Here is an 18,713-nt window from a genome sequence, read left to right on the forward strand (position 1 = left end):
CATCTGTTCAAGATGTAACGCCAAACATGTATGGCCACGCTGAGTAGCGTGAATTGTTGCAATTGGAGTCCATTTTCTGGTTTGTTAAACAAGCTGTGGGGATCGGCGTCTGTCACTTGTGCACCTGTGATCCTATCGAAGTCTAACTGGGTGGAGGTAGCTCCAATACAGGAAAGATGGTCCACCACAATATTATCAGCATCTTTAATGTATCCCTCGTTGGTGGTGAACTGTGCAACGAAATCTAGGTGGCGGAATCTCCTGGGTGCAGCATCCATCGAGAGGTTGCGGAATGCATCTGCCAATGGGCGATGGCCTGTATGTGTGGTAATGGGTATCCCCTCAACATCATCTTGAAAGTGAGCAATTGCTTCAAAAATGGCTAGTAGTTCGTGGTCAAATGTGGATCATTTTTTCTGGGTGTCGGTAAGTTTGACGAGAAAAACCTGAGTGGCTGAGTTATTCCACCAACTTCTTGCTTGAAAGCAGCCCCAATCACATGAACACTAGCATAAGACGCGATGATTAGACGTGTGTCGGGCGATGGGTGGTTGAGGATCATGGCGAGTAACAGGTGTTCTTTTATTTTGTTGAAAGCCATCTGCAGTTGCGGTGAACAATTGGGTTTGTCGTTTACCAGTTGTATTCTTGCCGCACAATAGTTGTTGGAAGGTGAGAAGAGACGTATCTGGCCAGTTTTTTCAGGAGTGGGATGCATCTTAGATGAATCGAAATGATGTCCAACAAAGGTCAGATGGGGTAGTTGAAGCTGACACTTGTTATCGTTTATCATGACCCATGAGAGGCCAGCTTATCAAGGACTATATACCGGTGATTTTCGTGGTATCATTCATTATGCGAAAAGATTATGACATCATCTAGATAGGCGTAACAAAAAGGCATCTTGAACAGTATGCTATCAACAAATCTATTCCATGTCTATGCTGCTTTTTTAGTCTTTACGGCATGTAGAGAAACTCAAAGAGACGAAATGGTTTGATTATCACAGTTTTTGGTACGTATTCAGCTTGCCATCAGAATTTATGGGTATACTGGTTTGAAATCGATGATGTTGAAAAATTTTGCGCTGGGCAAGATGTGGCAAAATGGTGCAAGTTTTGAATGGGATAGTTGTCAATAACTGTATGGGTGTTAAGGTAGTGGTAGTCGCTGCATAGGCCACGGGTACTATTTTTCTTAGTAACTAGTTTAACTGGGAGGCCCAAGTACTGTCTGATGCCCTGACTATGCAGCTCGTGAAAGTTCGTCCACTACAGCTTTAGCTGCTTTAAGATTGTGGGGAGTTAGAAGATGAGGGCGGCGAAGGGCAGGGGAACCTTGTGTGGTTGTAATGTGGTGGAATGTACCACCCCTTATGGCACAGACTGTATGTGGTCTAATGGGAGAGCGTGGAGCGAGTCCAGTAGGTGGGGCGGGGCGTAATCTGTCGTTGCTGTTAACGTCACACAGCATTGTCTCAGGAGCCCACTCATGTGTGGGTTGTGACATTTGGTTGTGACACTTCACTAACCCGAGAAGTGTCTGTAGTAGCAGCGCCACAGAAGTGATCAGTGCCGAGGTGATGGTCGTGGAAATGCTGTTGAGCTGCATATAGTGATATGGTGGCGTTCACGATTTGTCTCCATAGTTGTTCATTGTTGAGGCGCTTGACATCATTGTCATGATGTACTGATGAGTGCTCAAAATGGTTCAAATGGCTCTGAGCGCTATGGGACTTAACTTCTAAGGTCATGAGTCCCCTAGAACTACTCAAACCTAACTAACCTAAAAACATCACACACATCCATGCCCAAGGCAGGATTCGAACCTGTGACTGTAGCGGTTGCGCGGTTCCAGACTGTAGCGCCTAGAACCGCTCGGCCACCCCGGTCGGCGATGAGTACTTGGCTGCCTTTAAGTGTAGCTGGCTGAAAAGTGCTTTGCTTTGTTGCTTCAGATCGAGTGGTGTGTTGAGCGTAGGCCGTGTGACTGAGGGCATTACAGTGTTGGTAGGTAGTGTATCGCTGACCACACCATGGATCAGCTGAAGGCCATCCTGTCATAAAAGGAGGGTGAGATTTAAACCCAGCAGCAGTTGGTACTGCCGGAGGAAATCGGCTCCCAGGACTGGTTCACCTGCCTCTGCCACTAGGAATGTCCAAGTCATTTGAGTATCTGTACCAAGGTCGAGCGTAATGTGTGGAGTTCTGTGATTACAGTGCCACTGGCCACGCACAGTTGTAGTGGTGATGGTGACAATGTAACAGGGGGCAGAGTGTTCACATGAGCCCTGGTATCAGTGAGGAAATATGTACTGAGGTGACAACGGAAACCATCTGTCTGTTGAAATGCTGTGTTGGTGCTGTTTTGCTGTGGTGTGCAGAGGTGCCTTGTTAATGAAGAGTAGTCTGGTGCACCTACATCAGGTTGCTTTTCTAGCTTTGGATAGGCGCAGGGTTGTCTGCAGTGCTGTGCATCCTGCCCAAATCTGGTGTGAAACCAGCAGTAATGTTGCTGTGTCCTGGGTGTGGAAGCAGGCAATGTACTTGGTCAGCGTGGTTTTTGTGTGTACATCGAGTAGCATTAGTGGTCACCTGTGGGGTGACAACCTTGGCTGCTGCGGTAGGTGACTGCTGTCTGCTGGTGCTGTGAAAGGCATTCGGGGTGGTGAGAGGCGGGGAGCTAGGCCTGGTTCATGTCACTCTGGTTGTCATCAGGTGGTCCATGGCTGCTGTGGAATGTCAGGGCAGCTCGGCTGGGGTTGTGCCAAATCGATTTTGGTTCAGGCGTACTGGGTGTCGATTGCAGCCTATGGCTGTTGATTAGAATGCAGTGTTGTGTTAGTGCCTGCATTCTGTCAGCGAGTCGAAGTCTAAACTCCAGTGGCGACTCCTCATGTACTAGCATCGCTGTCTGGATGTTCTCTGACAGTTTTAGGAGCCAATGTGTCCATAGTGAACGATCAGGCAGGAGCATTGTCTCAATTAGAATGAGCAGGGGGCTCCAGAGTGAAGACGGTGTGCTGTTGCTCAAAGTAGTCTCGTTGATGACAAGATGTAGCTGCTGCTCAGGGGTGCATGTTAGTCATTGTAGCAGCAGTATCTTGGCTGTTTAGTATTTGTGAGAAGTTAGAACGTCCAAAAGCAAGTTGCTAAGGTCTGCTCTGTCTCTGAGGTGGTTAAGAAGAGTGGCGAACTTCTCATCATCTCCAATGATGTTACTGACTGACATCAAACTTTCATTGAGGACAAATCACATTGCAGGACACCCCCACAGAACAATGGTAGTGTCAGACGGTAGTGGATGGTATGATGGCTGTCAGTGGGTTCATTGTAAGGCACGATTGTGAGGTGGGCATGGTGTGGTGTGGGAGACATGAAGTCGTGGGAGCGTCGATGTGCGAGACAGGCAGGAAATGCTGCTCGACATAGGGAGGCACGTGATGAGGCAAATCATATTGCGACATGGGTGGCTTCAGCATCATGCATTGAAGTTCGTAGAACTCGAGTGGCTCTTCAAAGGATGACCGTGCGTGTGATTGGCATTCGGAATCTGACTTGATAGGTATGACTGCCACAATGTTAGATGTCTGAGACAGAAGAAAATGCATGTGAGAGTTCATCTGAGGTTCTGGCACTATAAAGAAAGAAGACATTGTCCATTTATTATCAAGCAGCACTGTCCATGTCTCATGAATTTCGTGTGGAAGTGCAATCGTTCGTGGCAGAGTTGACGTAGGTGTGCCATCACTCGAATCGGGAGACAGCGGTATCTGACGTTGCTGAGACGAGGGCGTGAAAAACGCGTTCTCGAAGTCCGCAGCTGCTTTTGATACTGGGTTCGAGTGATGCAAATGCAAAATACGGTGCTGGACCAGAAGTGAGACAATTGGGGTGCCCAGTGTAGCTGGGATAAGAGTGATGTCACAGTATGTCTCATGGAACTAACGTTTAGTCGCAATGGTTGGAACCGGATTTGGAAAATTGGAATGCACACACACACACACACACACACACACACACACACACACACATACACACACACACCACAGATAAAATGCAAACAAAATTCAAATTAGGTGCCGAACTCTCTGGTGAACAAATGAACACTGACTGGGCTGGGACACACAACAAACCACAATCACAATGTTTTGGTGAAGTGAAAAGCGTTTTACTACCTTATTTATAGAAAATACTTGTTATAGTTACATGTGCATCACAACACCTCAGCATGATGCGGAGAATGGAAGTGCTTGCCACATGAAAACGTAAGTGGAAACGAATATAGGCGCGAAAATATCGCGACAAACTAAATTACATTCTAGAAGATAGGTTAACACCCAGCAAAAAACTTTCTCATCATCATCGTTTGGTTGCAGATGACAAGCTACCTGTAGTAATTAACACACAAGTGATTCAGAAAATTCATGCACACCAAATGTAAAGGTATTTACAAAAAGAAACGATCTGTTGATTGAACTAAAGATGCACATAATTTTATAATCATTTAACGAAAATGTTCACATTGCAGAATAAATAAAAACGGAAACCCACTGATGATGGCACAGTGGTGGCAAAACATTTTTGGGTACTGAGAAAAAATGGTGTTTTGTGTAACTGGCGAACCTTACAAAAAAAAAAAAAATGGTTGAAATGGCTCTGAGCACTATGGGACTTAACTTCTGTGGTCATCAGTCCCCTAGAACTTAGAACTACTTAAACCGAACTAACCTAAGGACATCACACACATCCATGCCCGAGGAAGGATTCGAACCTGCGACCGTAGCGGTCGCGCGGTTCCAGATTGTAGCGCCTAGAACCGCTCGGCCACTCCGGCCTGCGCGAACCTTACATCCAGCACTTACACTACGTGATCAAAGGTATCCAGACCCCCAAAAATATACCTTTTTTATATTAGGTGCATTGTGCTGCCACCTACTACATGGTACGCCATATTAGCGACCTCAGTAATCATTAGACATCGTGAGAGTGCAGAATGGGGAGGTCAAACGGAACTCACAGACTTCGAACGTGGTCGGGTGACTGGGTGTCACTTGTGTCATATGTCTGTACGCGAGATTTCCACACTTCTAAACATCCCTAGGCCCACTGTTTTCAATGTGACAGCGAAGTGGAAACGTGAAGGGACACGTAGAACACAAAAGTTTACAGGCCAGCCTCGTCTGTTTACTGACAGAGACCGCTGACAGCTGAAGAGGGTCTTAATGTGTAATAGGCAGATATCTATCCAGACCATCACACAGGAATTCCAAACTGCATCGGGATCCACAGCAAGTACTATGACAGTTGGGCAGGATGTGAGAAAACTTGGATTTCATTGTCTAGCGGCTGCTCATAAGCCACACATCACACCAGTAAATGCAAACGACACCTCGCTTGGTGTAAGATGTGTAAACATTGGATGATTGAACAGTGGAAAACCGTTGTGTGAAGTGACGAATCACGGTACACAATGTGGTGATCCCACGGCGAGGTGTGGTATGGCGGATGCCCAGTAAATGTCATCTGCCAGCATGTGTAGTGCCAACAGTAAAATTCGGAGGCTGTGGTGCTATGGTGTGGTCGTGTTTTTCACACAAGGGGCTTGCAGCCCTTGTTGTTTTGCGTGGCACTATCACAGCACACGGCTACATTGATGTTTTAAGCACCTTCTTGCTTCCCATTGTTGAAGGGCAATTCGGGGATGGCGATTGCATCTTTCAACATGTTCATAATGCACGGCCTGTGGTGGAGTGGATACACGACAATAACGTCCCTGTAATGGACTGGCCTGCACAGAGTCCTGACCTGAATCCTATAGAACACCTTTCGGAAGTTTTGGAATGCCAACTTCATGACAGGACTCACCGGCCAACATCGATACCTCTCCTCACTGCAGCACTCCATGAAGAATGGGCTGCCATTCCCCAAGAAAACTTCTAGCACCTGATTGAACCTATGCCTGCGAGAGTGGAAGCTGTCATCAAAGCTAACGGTGGGCCAACACAATATTGAATTCCAGCATTACTGATGGAGGGCGCCACGAACTTGTAAGTCATTTTCAGCCAGGTGTACGGATACTTTTATCACATAGTATAGATTAACGTTTGTTATGGAGGCGGCTGGCCGCTGTTAGTTGTGATTCTGTGCTGCACTTTCGTCTGAAGTACCAGATTCACTTGGTGTCAAATCTGGATTGTTTATTGTGAAGTCACTCGGGTAATTCGACACTTATAGTGGCACAGTGCGCTGCATGGCATCGGCTGCGATGCGAGGTTTGTCCAAAGATGAGGCGAACAAGTAAGGCACTGTCGCTATATCGTTTGACATCCATGAAAGGAGAAGTAATTGTTACGTAAATACTCCTATGTTAGAAAAAATCTAACACTGCGCACCACTTCAAATAATGGCACAACTAGCAAGCTATTGTTGAAATATGACTGTCGAGTCACAGATTTATTGAAACACGGGATATGAAAGAAAGCATTTCTAGATCGTCAGTTCATTAGCTTTGAAATGTGCTGGAATATTTAACTAAAATCGTAAATGTTAGATTTTTCTAACAACGCGAGTGATCGCGGGTTAAAATAATGTTGTACAGGAATAAGTGTACAAGAAAAAATTGGTACTAACTGGTTGGGTAACCTGCTATTAAGCTTACATTGCTGAAATATTTTAAGGATGTAGAATTCAAATAATTAGGAACAAATTGTAATCAAAGAATAAGGAAATAAGTAAATAAAACGTCGCAATGAGATCTGTCGTCAACAGAACTTTTTTTTTTTACTTTTGTCACAGTGATGAAAAAATAAATAAGATGGAAAGCAGCGGAAATCTCTCACAAAATCGAAAGGCATTCCCCTTTAGAAAATGCGATCAATAAATGGGCGAGACTTGCGTGTCGTTCTCTTTCGGTACTCAGCACGCGATTCTGCATTTTCTGCGTCGTGCCACGTGTCGGACACGCAGGTTAATGCCAGAACTTTTGTTCCAACGTTGGCAGACGTCACAGACTGAAAGCAGTTAGCTGACTCTATGTTGGCAAGGGTGAGGGGATTTTTGTCAGTTAAAAGCAGATCAATTGTTGGAGCACGCGTCGTCTCAGTTTTATCAACCTGTGAGGAAATAAATAACACAATTTTGCTTCTCTTGCCCCACTCTTTTGAAAACACTTACCGGTATCTGCCTTACACAGAATGTGCGCAGAGCAAATATTCGTTTGAAGTGTTCATTGTTAGAATCTAAAGTGATGTATTCCTCAACAAGAACTGTGTGGTATGTGAGACAAACATATCACTTGCTTCATATCTTGCTGTTGTCGCTTGTTTACCCCTAGCAGTGTCACACCACACTCGGTAGTTAATTGCCCGTCGAGAAAATAATATACTTTTTAAGCGCTTGCAGCTTTTGTCTGATTCACGGAGAAATCCATATTGTAATGAATGCTTCATTGTGACATTGTTTTTTCTGTCTATTTCACAAATAGAAACATTGACATGTCTTCAAAACTTTTCTCAGCGATGGGCAGGGGATGACAGCTGCTACCCCTCTCCCCCTTCCTCCCAAAAACAATAAAATCTTCGCCAGCGGCAGTCGCATCCTGAGAGTCCAATGCAGACACATTAATTCGGTGTCAGTTTGAAGATTGCTGTACAACATAGCAGCAAATGTTATGTAGAGCTACTTGTGAAATCTAATTCTCCACGGTTACCCCATGCCACCCATTCCACCAGTGCAGCTACAGTTAAAGCTCTATCATTATTTTGCCATCATTATTCCAATGTAAGTGTTGTAGAAAAGTTTTTCTCTAAAAAATAATTTTGAAACTTAATTTTCCCCAGTTCTGCGAACACCCACCATTCTAGTTTATCCATAGGTTATAGTTTAGTACAGGTTTTCAACCGAAACCAAATTTTTAGTCATTAATCTTGTGATTGGTTTGATGCTGCCCTCCACAAATTCATCTCTGAGTGGTATTTGCAACCTGTGTCCTGAGTTATTTGTTGTATGTGTCTTGTCTTCCTCTACAGTTTTTACCCCCTACAATTCCCTCCAGAACCATGGAAGTTATTCCCTGGTGTCTTAACATATATGCTATCATCCTGTCCCTTGAAAATATTTGTCATATGTTCCTTTCTTCACTGTTGCTGTGAGAATCTCCTCATACCTCACTGGCACAGTATCAGTCCACCTAATTTTCAACATTCTTCTGTAGCACCAGATCTTAAATGGTTCACTATGCTGATATTACATTTTTACTACAGTCCCTGATCCACTACCACACAATGCTGTGCTCCAAACATACGTTCTCAGAAATTCCTTCCTCAAATTAAGATCCTTGTTTGATACTATTTGACTTCTTTGGCCAAGATAACCCATTTTGCTTGTGTTAGTCTGCTTTTCATGTCCCTGCTTTGTCTGTCATGGATATTTTGCTTCCAAGGTTGCACAGTTGCTTACTTTCATCTATTTTGTAATCACCAATTTTGATGTTAAGCTTCTCGCTGTTCTCATTTCTGATACTTTTCATTAGCTTGGTCTTTCTTTGGTTTACTTTCATTCCATATTCTGTACTCATTAGTCTGTTTCATTCAACAAATGCTGTAATTCTTTTCACCTTCACTGAGGACAGTAGTTTCAGTGAATCTTATCACTGATATCCTTTCACCACGAATTTTAATCCAATTCTTGAGCGTTTCTTTGATTCCTGTCAATGCTTCTTTGATGTATAAATTGAACAGTGGGGGCAAAAAACCATCCCATCTTACACTCTTTTCGATCTGAGCACTTCATTCTTGGTCTTTGTATTTATTTAATTATTTATTTATTTGCATTTTTTTGAATGTAGGCCATCAAGCTGATGTCTTTTGCAAACGTCATACATAGGTTGAGTAGATTACTATAGATAACACTTATGTACCATAATGGTACATACATATGTCTTAGTATTCTAATTATATTATGTGTTACAAGAGAGGGCAAATAGATTAGAATGCTCTTGAGTGAATATAAACATTTATTTGCTAAGAAGGCTTTTAACTTCTTTTGGATCAGCTTTGGTTCACAAGTTTTTAAATCTTGTGGCAACTTGTTGAAACATATCTGCCCATTAATATAGGTCATTTTTAATTTTGTCATGAGCCTGAAGTAGTTCCCCTTACTTCTAGTATCATAATTATGTGCATCACTACACTTATTTAGTTTGCTTTTACTATTCAGAAAAAAATATATTAAGTTTATACAAATACAAGGAATATACTGTTAGATATTTGTGTTGGACAAATGTTTCACGACAGGAGTCTCGGGACTTTAGTCCATACATTAACCTAATGGCTCTTTTCTCTAACACTAATATTCTGTTCAGGTGCAGGTCTGCCGTGCAACCCCACAGTTCAATACCATAATCAAGAAGTTGATAAACTCTTCCATAGTAAATAATTCTTAATGTTTGAATTGTCACAATTTTTGCCATCTGACTGATAAGATACAAGCTACTGCTGATTTTCTCTCACGCAGAAATAATGTGTTTAACCAACAGAGATTTTTGGCCAGGTGGATACCAAGAAATTTGATGTTCTGTTTGTGCTGATGTCATACCACAAATATTTTTTATCTCAGCCTTATGAGAACCAGTTATTTTAAATGTTAGTAACTGGGATTTACTGATGTTGGTGTTTAGACCCTGATGTAGAAAATATATGGTTACTTCTGTCACATCGTTAGTTGCAACTGAGTGTAAAGTCTCCAAGTCTTTTTCATAAAATAAGAGGCAGGTATCACCAGCATAGGTTACTAGATGTGAGTTGGGTTGTGCCATGTCATTGACATAAAACGAGAAGAGAAAGGGACCAAGGATCAATCCCTGCCATACGCCCTGGATTACCGTATCTGTAGAAGATTGGAAATCTATTACTTTGTTATCTGTTTTACATGAAAGTGTAATACCGTACATTGTTTGCTGTATGTTATGTATGTGGTCAGTAATTGCATAGATGAGCCATTGATGTTGTAAGCCTTCAGTTTCTTAATGAGCAACCCATGGTTGACTGTGTGAAAGCTTTGGAAAGATCTAAGAATGTGCCTGGTGTGTTCATACTTTGGTATAGGTGAATGAACACTTTATGGAGAAATTCAGCAACTGCAGTAGTTGTGCACCAATCTTTGCTAAAGCCATGCTGTGCTTCTGTTAGCAATTTGTTCTTTTTAAAATAAGCAGACAGCTGAGAAAGGATAACCATTTCAAAAATCTTACAATTATATTGGGCGTTAGTTTGAAATTTGTACTCCCATTCTTACACTGATTTAACAATGCTTGTTTTTAAACTACAAGGATAAGTGCTTTCTCTAATACTACAGTTTATGAGGTGGATTAGTGGTTTGACTATTTCTTTTATGCATTTTTTTTAACTACTACACTCAACATATCGTCCCATCCAACTGAATACTTGTTCTTTAATATGAGGATTATCTTTCTTATTCAGTTTCTTTAACCTCATTAAATTCAAGGCTCAGTGCTTGAGGGTTGTGCTTCGCTATGTCTCAGTACATTTCTAAAGTGTGTGTGTTGGATTTCCTGTTGCCGATATGAAATGTTTATGAAAAAGGTTACATAAGTGTCTAATGGTACCCTCTTTGTTTTTGTACATATTGTATATTACCTGCCTTTCCCTATAACTTACTCCTATTTTTCCTAGAAGTTCAAACATCTTGCACCATTACATTGTTGAATATTTTGTCAAAGTCAACAAACCCCATGAATGCATCTTGATTTTTCTTCAGTCGTTCTTCCATTATCAGTCACAATGTCAGGTGCACTTATAACTAAATAACAAAAAATGGATTTAGAAAGATGTGTCTTGACCATTTACTGTTTTTTTATGATTAATTATCTCTACTCAAGAATTATAACAAATTTCATAAGTGAATAAGTATGCTTTGGGGCTCTGGTTAATATTCCCAGCTGCTTATAAAGATGCCTGCAAGTGGTGTGTCTATTAACTTCACACATAATTCTGATTTCTTTCTTTTGTGCTTGGATGCTTTTTGCCAGAATATTATCCCATAAGACTACAATGAATGAAATTTTTAAAAATATGTTAACTTATGGATATATCCCAAAAGCTATAAGATATCACATGCACCAATCAAATCGTAGCAAAAGCAGCCAAATCGAAATGTTTTTTCAGGTGTACTGTATGGTTTTTCCAGTTTAAGTTTTCATCAAAGTGCACACCAAAGAACTTACAATTTTCTACCCTGTTTATTATTTATTCTTGGCATACTAGCAATTTTCCAGGAAGTGGTAGTGCACCAGTCAGTAGTTTCTAGTGTTTTATATAGATAAGCTGTTGTATTATAGATTCATGTCAATGGGCTGCAGTTTGTCACATGTTTTATTATTGTCCTTTAATGACCATGGAATTAAATTCCAGTTTTTGTAATCCAGTTGTCCTTACTTTACTCACAAATCATGATATACAGAACCTCTATGGCAGACTGTCAGTTAGACTATGTAAATATAAAAAGTTCCACTCCTGGCTTTCCACAATGGCAGTACAATTGCCATCCCAATTTTTCATTTGAAAAACACACAAAAAACCATAGGTGTTCCTTAGTTATAGAAGTGACGTTAGTGTGTTTTTGTCACAAGTAATTTTCAGTTAGACAGTGAAGTATATAATTACAATTTGCAAAACACCTTGACTTATGAAAGGGATTTGGCATCATAGTGAAGGAATCACAATAAAAACACTTCAAATAATGTCCCCCATAAGTTTCATGTGCCTGAGCAATTGTAATACAACCAATATGCATCAGGAGCCCCAGAAGCTACCCAATGGCAGCGGTGTTGCCTCAACGGACATATGCTAAGTTGGTGCACATCACAGCCAGGTGAGCTGTATGTGGGTGTTTCTACTATCCTTACAAACCAAAAATTTAAGACAAAATCCCTCCTATCTGAAATGTACATTCATCAGCATTCCTAATAGCAGCTGAAGCATACAGGCATGGAACTGAGGCTGAAGCATACAGTGTGGATCAGGGGTAGGGGTTGTAACCTTTGCCCTCTAGTGTAAACCCCCTTACTCCTCCTTGACCCCAAAGAAAATGTGAATAAAGAATAAAAGAATTTGTACTGAGCTTAAGGAACTGTAATGTGGGTTACAAAATACTTGTAAGACTGATTCTTGAGTACTGCTCATCCATCTGGGACTTTTACCAGCTTGGACTGAGAGAGGAGATCCACTGAAGAGCAGCTCATTCCCTCAGAGGAACATTTAATAAGTATGAGAGCATTATGGAACTAATCAGTAAACTCCAAAAAGAGATACTGCAAGAGAAGCACTGTTATGCAGAGGTTTACTGTTGCAAATCCAAGGATGTTCCCTATCAGCCTAAAAACAGTTTAGAGCCTGGATTAATAAGAAAATAGAGGAAAGTTAAGATGACAGTTTTGATTACAATACACAGAAGTTCATACAACCATGTGAAACTGTCAGAGAAGTCCTTTGAGATGTTCATCTTGCATGTTGCATTGGCTTGAACTTTAGTTTGTTATAAAAACATTGACTCTTAATGTGAATTTCTGTCCTTTGTCATTTTGTGGTACATTCATATTGATAACACCAAGTCTTGTCACATGCGACTTTTTGCAGGAAAGAATTGTCCATATTTTGCATTTCAGTCAAGTCATGGGTCATGATGTCCACACACAATTTTTGTTCGCCAGTCAAGGTGTGTGACAGACTTTGCACATGCTGTTCTCTTCTTTAAAATACTCTGCTGAATGTCTTGAACACTTGAGTTAGAGATGTTGCTCCATTGCGATTACTGACACAACAATGTTGACACACTGTGATTGCACATTCACTGCTGAACATGGCCTGGTCACAACTGTCTATGTGACTGAATATCTGTTGTTTACAGTTGTTAGTTCAAGCTGGTGCTGGAGTCACTGCACTGAAGTCACTTATATGCCAGGAATACAATCATCTGGGAACATTTTGGACAGATGGTGTACATTCTAAGAAGCGTTGCCTAACATATCACTTTCTCCTACAAATGTCTCTTGAATTACGACAACAAGAAAATCAGAGGAATTAAAGCTCATATGGAGGTGTATTCTTGCCATGCGCCATTTGTCAATGGAACAGGTACACTTCACCACACACTTAAATAGACTAGCTGAGACATAAAAGAATATCAATTTCAAAGTTTCTCCGCTACCTTTTGTAGAAAACAAGGGTCTCAAAAATAGCATGGAATTCTAGAAAATTACAAGCTGTGTTGAACACAGGAAACCTTTGAGTTGCTTGCCTGATGGATAGCCCACATGAGCAGATGGACTAGTTGCCTGACTGGCTGCAAAAAACATTCCATGCAGGTAAAGGCAGTCAGTCACAAGCTGACCAAATTTAGTGCCAGCAACAAATGCGACACAGTTTGTGAGTCCACGAGTAGAACCTTCAAACTACTGAAAGTTCAGTAAGACAGAAAAGCAAGACTTTCCACTAAGAAAAAATAATAGGAAAACTGACTAAACCGAACACAGGCAGAAATGCCTGGAATAAACTGTACCTGCTCCCCACCCCCACCCCCCCCTCCCACTTATTTGAAAGCTTGCATAGTCATTCTCAGCAGATCAGCATTCACAATTGCAGTGCTAAGTGAAATATGATAATGCAGGGTGGCAACTCTTTTGGACAACCTGGAATTCTCAGGCAATTACATTTTACTTGGAGAAATCAGGGAATTTCAAGAATTTCGTAAAATCTCAGGGAATTGTACATTTTTAACCTAGCATTGAAATTTAATTTCATTGGGTTTTATAAATCACAGATTTTAAAATGCAATTCACTATCTGGCTTCGGCAGCTGGATACAGTGGTCATGTGTAGGTGAGCTGCATTTCCATGAATGTGTGTGTGTGTATGTTGTCTAATTCAGAAGAAAGCCTTCTGGCCAAAAGCTTACTTGTTTAATAGTCTTTAACAGTGTCTGTCTGCAACGCAACATCTCTGATGGATGGTGAGTAACAATATATAATTTTCATAATATTGTCATTTTTCCCTCCAAGATTTTCAATCGTTTGACAGGTCTTAAAATACTTAATGCCTCAAAGTGTGTTAATTATATGAATATTGTCCCACATAAATCATCAGTGTTTAAATACTGCAGTTAATCTGTTGCTTATAGTTGGTATGTAGCTCAACTGAGAGGAAAGAAAAGTCATTACTGTGGTATGCTGCACCCCTCTTCCTCCTCCCACTTGGAATTCTCAGGGAATTTTTTTCCAAGTTTGAGTATCCTCCCTGTAATGGCAAGTGTGTAATTTGATTTTATTTTGTGTAAGCAAGCCATGATGTTCTCAAAATTGAGGGGATGTGTTGCTATTAGAGTTCTAGAATCAGCTACATGACCCATTTGCTTCCCACATTTTTGGACAAATGCTTTTTTCTATACATTAAAAATTTTATTGACTGACAGATTGCATTGGCAGGGGTAGTGTTTCTGGTGTGCAGCCAGACTTGCTTGTCAATACTCTACATGCACCTGAAAAACAGCCCACACAGTGGGCACGTGATGCTTGAGACAGAACCATGATTGGCTGGTGTGTGTTTCCCACCAACAAACTCCCTGGAACATCAATCACAAGGTTTCTTTAATGAAGTTTAATCACTTATATGAACAAATTGTTATTATACTACAACATTTCCTACATTTCACTGTTATTATTTTTAAAATTTTAGGAAGTGGCATGTTAAAACTGGGGTTGACAGTGACTTATATTTATGATGGTCGCGGTTGTGGGGAGACTGTTGACATGGACGTTGAATGTAGACAAAGAAAATAGAAAATATATTTTGTAAATCTCCCTAAATCGTGAACAGACAGTAAAACCCACCCCCTCTTACCCCGGAACATAATCTGTTGCAGTCAGTGTCACTGTAGCCAAGTGTGAGTGTATGAGAGTGTATAGTTATATGGGAACATAGTGGCTACTCTTGCTTATCTTATTCCTTAACCGATGTTGCTTGTCTGTTCAGAAGTAATTACACATGACATTTATGTTGCCTTAGGATTTTGTTTTTATTTGCTGAATACTGTTGTGCACACTTCTGCAATTATGTTCTCTTTCATACTCTGAGGGTCGTTTTTCTTCCTGTGGGATTTAACTTCCCATTAGCGTTTAAAACATTGGTAATGCACAAAAGGAAAGAAAATTGTGATTTAGTATCCTGTTGACAGTAAGATCCTTAGAGACAAGGCACAAGCTCAGATTGTCAAAGAAGCAGGAAGGAATTTGACCATAATGTTATGAATGAGCCACCCAGCATTTGCTTTAAACAGTGTAGAGAAATTTTAGAAAACCTGAATCTGGGTAGCTAATGAGGATTTGATTTGCTGTTCTCTGAATACAAGTCCATTGCATTGCCACTAATCACCATGCTCCATGGTAACACTCAGATTCATTAAGAGTGGCAGGAAGAAGTACCCTTGGAAGAGCTTAGTGCATATACAATAAAGAGTCAAAGAAACTGGTACACCTGCCTAATATTGTGTAGGGCCCCCGCGAGCACGCGGAAGTACTACAACGCAATGTGGCATGGCGTCGACTAATGTCTGAAGTTGTTGTGGATGGAATTGACACCATGATTCCTACAGACCTCTCCATAAATCTGTAAGAGTACAAGGGGGAGTGGGGGAAACCTCTTCCGAACAGCATGATGCAAGGCTTCCCAGATACGCTCAATAACTCAATAATGTTCATGTCTGGGGAGTTTGGTGTCTAGCAGAAGGGTTTAAAGTCAGAAGATTGTTCCTGGAGCCACTCTGTATCAAAAATGGTTCAAATGGCTCTGAGCACTATGGGACTTAACTTCTGAGGTCATCAGTCCCCTAGAACTTAGAACTACTTAAACCTAACTAACCTAAGGACATCACACACATCCATGCCCGAGGCAGGATTCGAACCTGCAACCGTAGCGGTCATGCGGTTCCAGACTGTAGCACCTAGAACCGCTCGGCCATCCCGGCCGGTCCACTCTGTATCAGTTCTGGACATGTGGAATGCTGGAATTTCCCAAGTCCGTCGGAATGCACAGTGGACATGAATGGATGCAGGTGACCAGACAGACTGCTTACGTACATGTCACCCGTCAGAGTCATATCTAGACATATCGAGAGTTACATATCGCTCCAACTGCACATGCCCCACACCATTATGGAACCTCCACCAGCTTGAACAGTCCCTTGCTGACATGCAGATCCATGGATTCATGAGGTTGTCTACATACCCGTACACACCCATCTGCTCAATACAATTTGAAACGAGACTTGTCTGATGAGGCAACATGTTTCCAGTCATCGACAGTCAAATGTTGGTGTTGACAGGTCCAGGCAAGATGTAAAACTTTGTGTTGTGCTGTTATCAAGAATACACAAGTGGGCCTTTGTCTCCGAAAGCCCATATTGATGATGTTTCGTTGAATGGTTCACACTTTGACACTTGTTGATGGCCCAGCATTGAAATCTGCAGCAATTTGCGGAAGGGTTGTAGTTCTGTCACATTGAACGGTTCTCTTCGGTTATCGTTGGTCCCGTTCTTGCAAGATATTTTTCCGGCCACAGCGATGTGTTACTGGATGCCTGATACTCATGGTACACTCGTGAAATAGTCGTACGGTAAAATCCCCACTTCATTACTACCTTGGAGATGCTGTGTCCAATTTCTCATGTGCCGATTCTAACATCGCATTCATACTCATTTAAATCTTGCTAACCTGCCAGTGTAGCAGCTGTAATTGCTTAACAACTGTGCCAGACACTTGTTGTGTGATGTAGTTGTCGCTGACCACAGTGTCGTATTCTGCCTGTTTACACATCTGTGTATTTTCATATGTATGCCTATACCGGTTTCTTTGGCACTTCAGTGTATTATGTTTGGTTTCAGTAATGTGGAACTCTGAAAAATGAAATTCATGAAATTGACATGAAAACTTGATCAAGTTCTTCTCTTTTACAGATCCATCATATCAAACCTTTGTTACTTTAGTCACTGTTGTGCTGAGATACACTTATCTGTCTAAATGTACTAAGTCATTACCATAAGTCATTTTATTGCAGTCTTAATTCCTGTTTCCTCTCTACTTTCTTGAAAAGTATAATTTATTTGTGATTGGTTGGGAGCTAAGATCCATCTTTAGTTTTATGTGTGGCCAGCATTATATTCATATATCATTGGTTTTTTGTAACACCTTTCTTTATCTTTACTCAGAAGCTATTTTTAATGTTTTTTTTCTTCGCTGTATGTATTTCTTGTTTGTCCAACCTCCAATAGTACAATACTAAGTAAAGCACTTTGGTGTTCAAATTAGCCTTCAGTTTGGAGACAGCTTTGAGAGTGATTCTATGGTAATGTTAGAACTTTTCAGGGATGCTGGAGAAGGGTAATTTTATCAGTTTGAGGTAAAGAATCCTGGTCTGGAGGCGGCCTAGTCGAAAGTTATAAGCAAAAATCATTCTGATACCTCTAATAGTGGTGTACATGCATCAGTATTGTTCATGCTAAGATCGTAGGGTAGGCAACCCTGATGAGAGCTTAGTTTTGGAGGCTTGGATGATAACTCAATTAATCCAGTGCAGACAGCATATTGTGTACCCACATGGTGTACAGTGTATGTACTGTAGTAGACTGCTTGAGTGTTTACAAGTTGAAATACTTAAGACGATCAGCCCTAACCAAATGGAGTTGTACCTATTAATGGAACTTGCAGACATGATTTCTGTGTATGGGCAAGCAAATGGAAGCAGCAGAGAAATGGTAAGATTGTATAGAAGGTTATAGCAAACATCCTTGTGAAAGACATCCAGCTCACACCATGTCTCCAAGGCCATTCCAACAATTAAGTGAAACAGGGCAGTTGGTACCACAGCACAACAACCAAGGATGATGGACAACTCACAGGTTCCAACTCAGAAGATGCAATGCTTGCCCAAGTGGATGAGGTGCCTGCAATTAGTACATCAGTTGCATGTGAAATGAATATTTTGCAGAGTGCTTTGTGGCCAGTTCTGTGGAAAATGTAACTACACCCCTACCATCCACAGAAAGTACATGCTTTGACCCCTACGAACTTTGGATCTCATGTCATATTCAGTCAATGGTTCTTACAGCACCCTACAGTTGATCTTCACTTTCCTGTGCAGGCCTATGATGGGCTATATTCAATAAGTAATGGAACATTTTTTTTTTCTAAAAGCAACTTGCTTTTATTAGGGGATTCCAGTACACCATATTATCCCCCACTCGTTTGGCTAAAACACCTATTTTTCAACATAATCTACATTCAGTGCAACGACTGTATGCCACCTTACGGGAGGGCCTGCAGGCCCGCATGGTACTGCTCTCCTGGTCAGTGTCAGAGCCATTGTCATGCTGCATCAATAAAATTGTCACCATCAGTCTCGTAATGCTCAAGCAGATCGTCCTTTGTTGCTTTTTATGGTTTTCTGTTAGGCGACGAAGAACTCAAGTAGCACACTCCTTCGAGTACCCCAACTGGTGGATGAGTGTTTCAGCTCTACTAACAGAGATGTCCAGTTGTGCAGTGAGTTGTTTGATTGTGATTGGTTGATCATGTTAAATGAGAGTGTCCACATGTTCCAACATTGCACAAGTCACAGTTGTGTGCAGCCGGCTGGCATGTGAGAG

General features: G+C 41.3%; 1 protein-coding gene across 1 annotated transcript in view; it reads left to right on the forward strand.

Annotated features, from left to right (window-relative positions):
- Positions 1-14,555: 14,555 nt before the first annotated feature.
- LOC124789542 (tektin-3-like) overlaps positions 14,556-18,713 on the forward strand; it is a 113,452-nt gene continuing 109,294 nt past the window's right edge. The window contains exon 1 of the mRNA XM_047256939.1: positions 14,556-14,654. The gene's annotated coding sequence lies outside the window, so the exon portion shown is untranslated. The remainder of the gene's footprint in view (positions 14,655-18,713) is intronic.

The sequence above is a fragment of the Schistocerca piceifrons genome, chromosome 3 (assembly GCF_021461385.2).
Source record: "Schistocerca piceifrons isolate TAMUIC-IGC-003096 chromosome 3, iqSchPice1.1, whole genome shotgun sequence".
In the NCBI taxonomy this organism is placed as follows: domain Eukaryota; kingdom Metazoa; phylum Arthropoda; class Insecta; order Orthoptera; family Acrididae; genus Schistocerca; species Schistocerca piceifrons.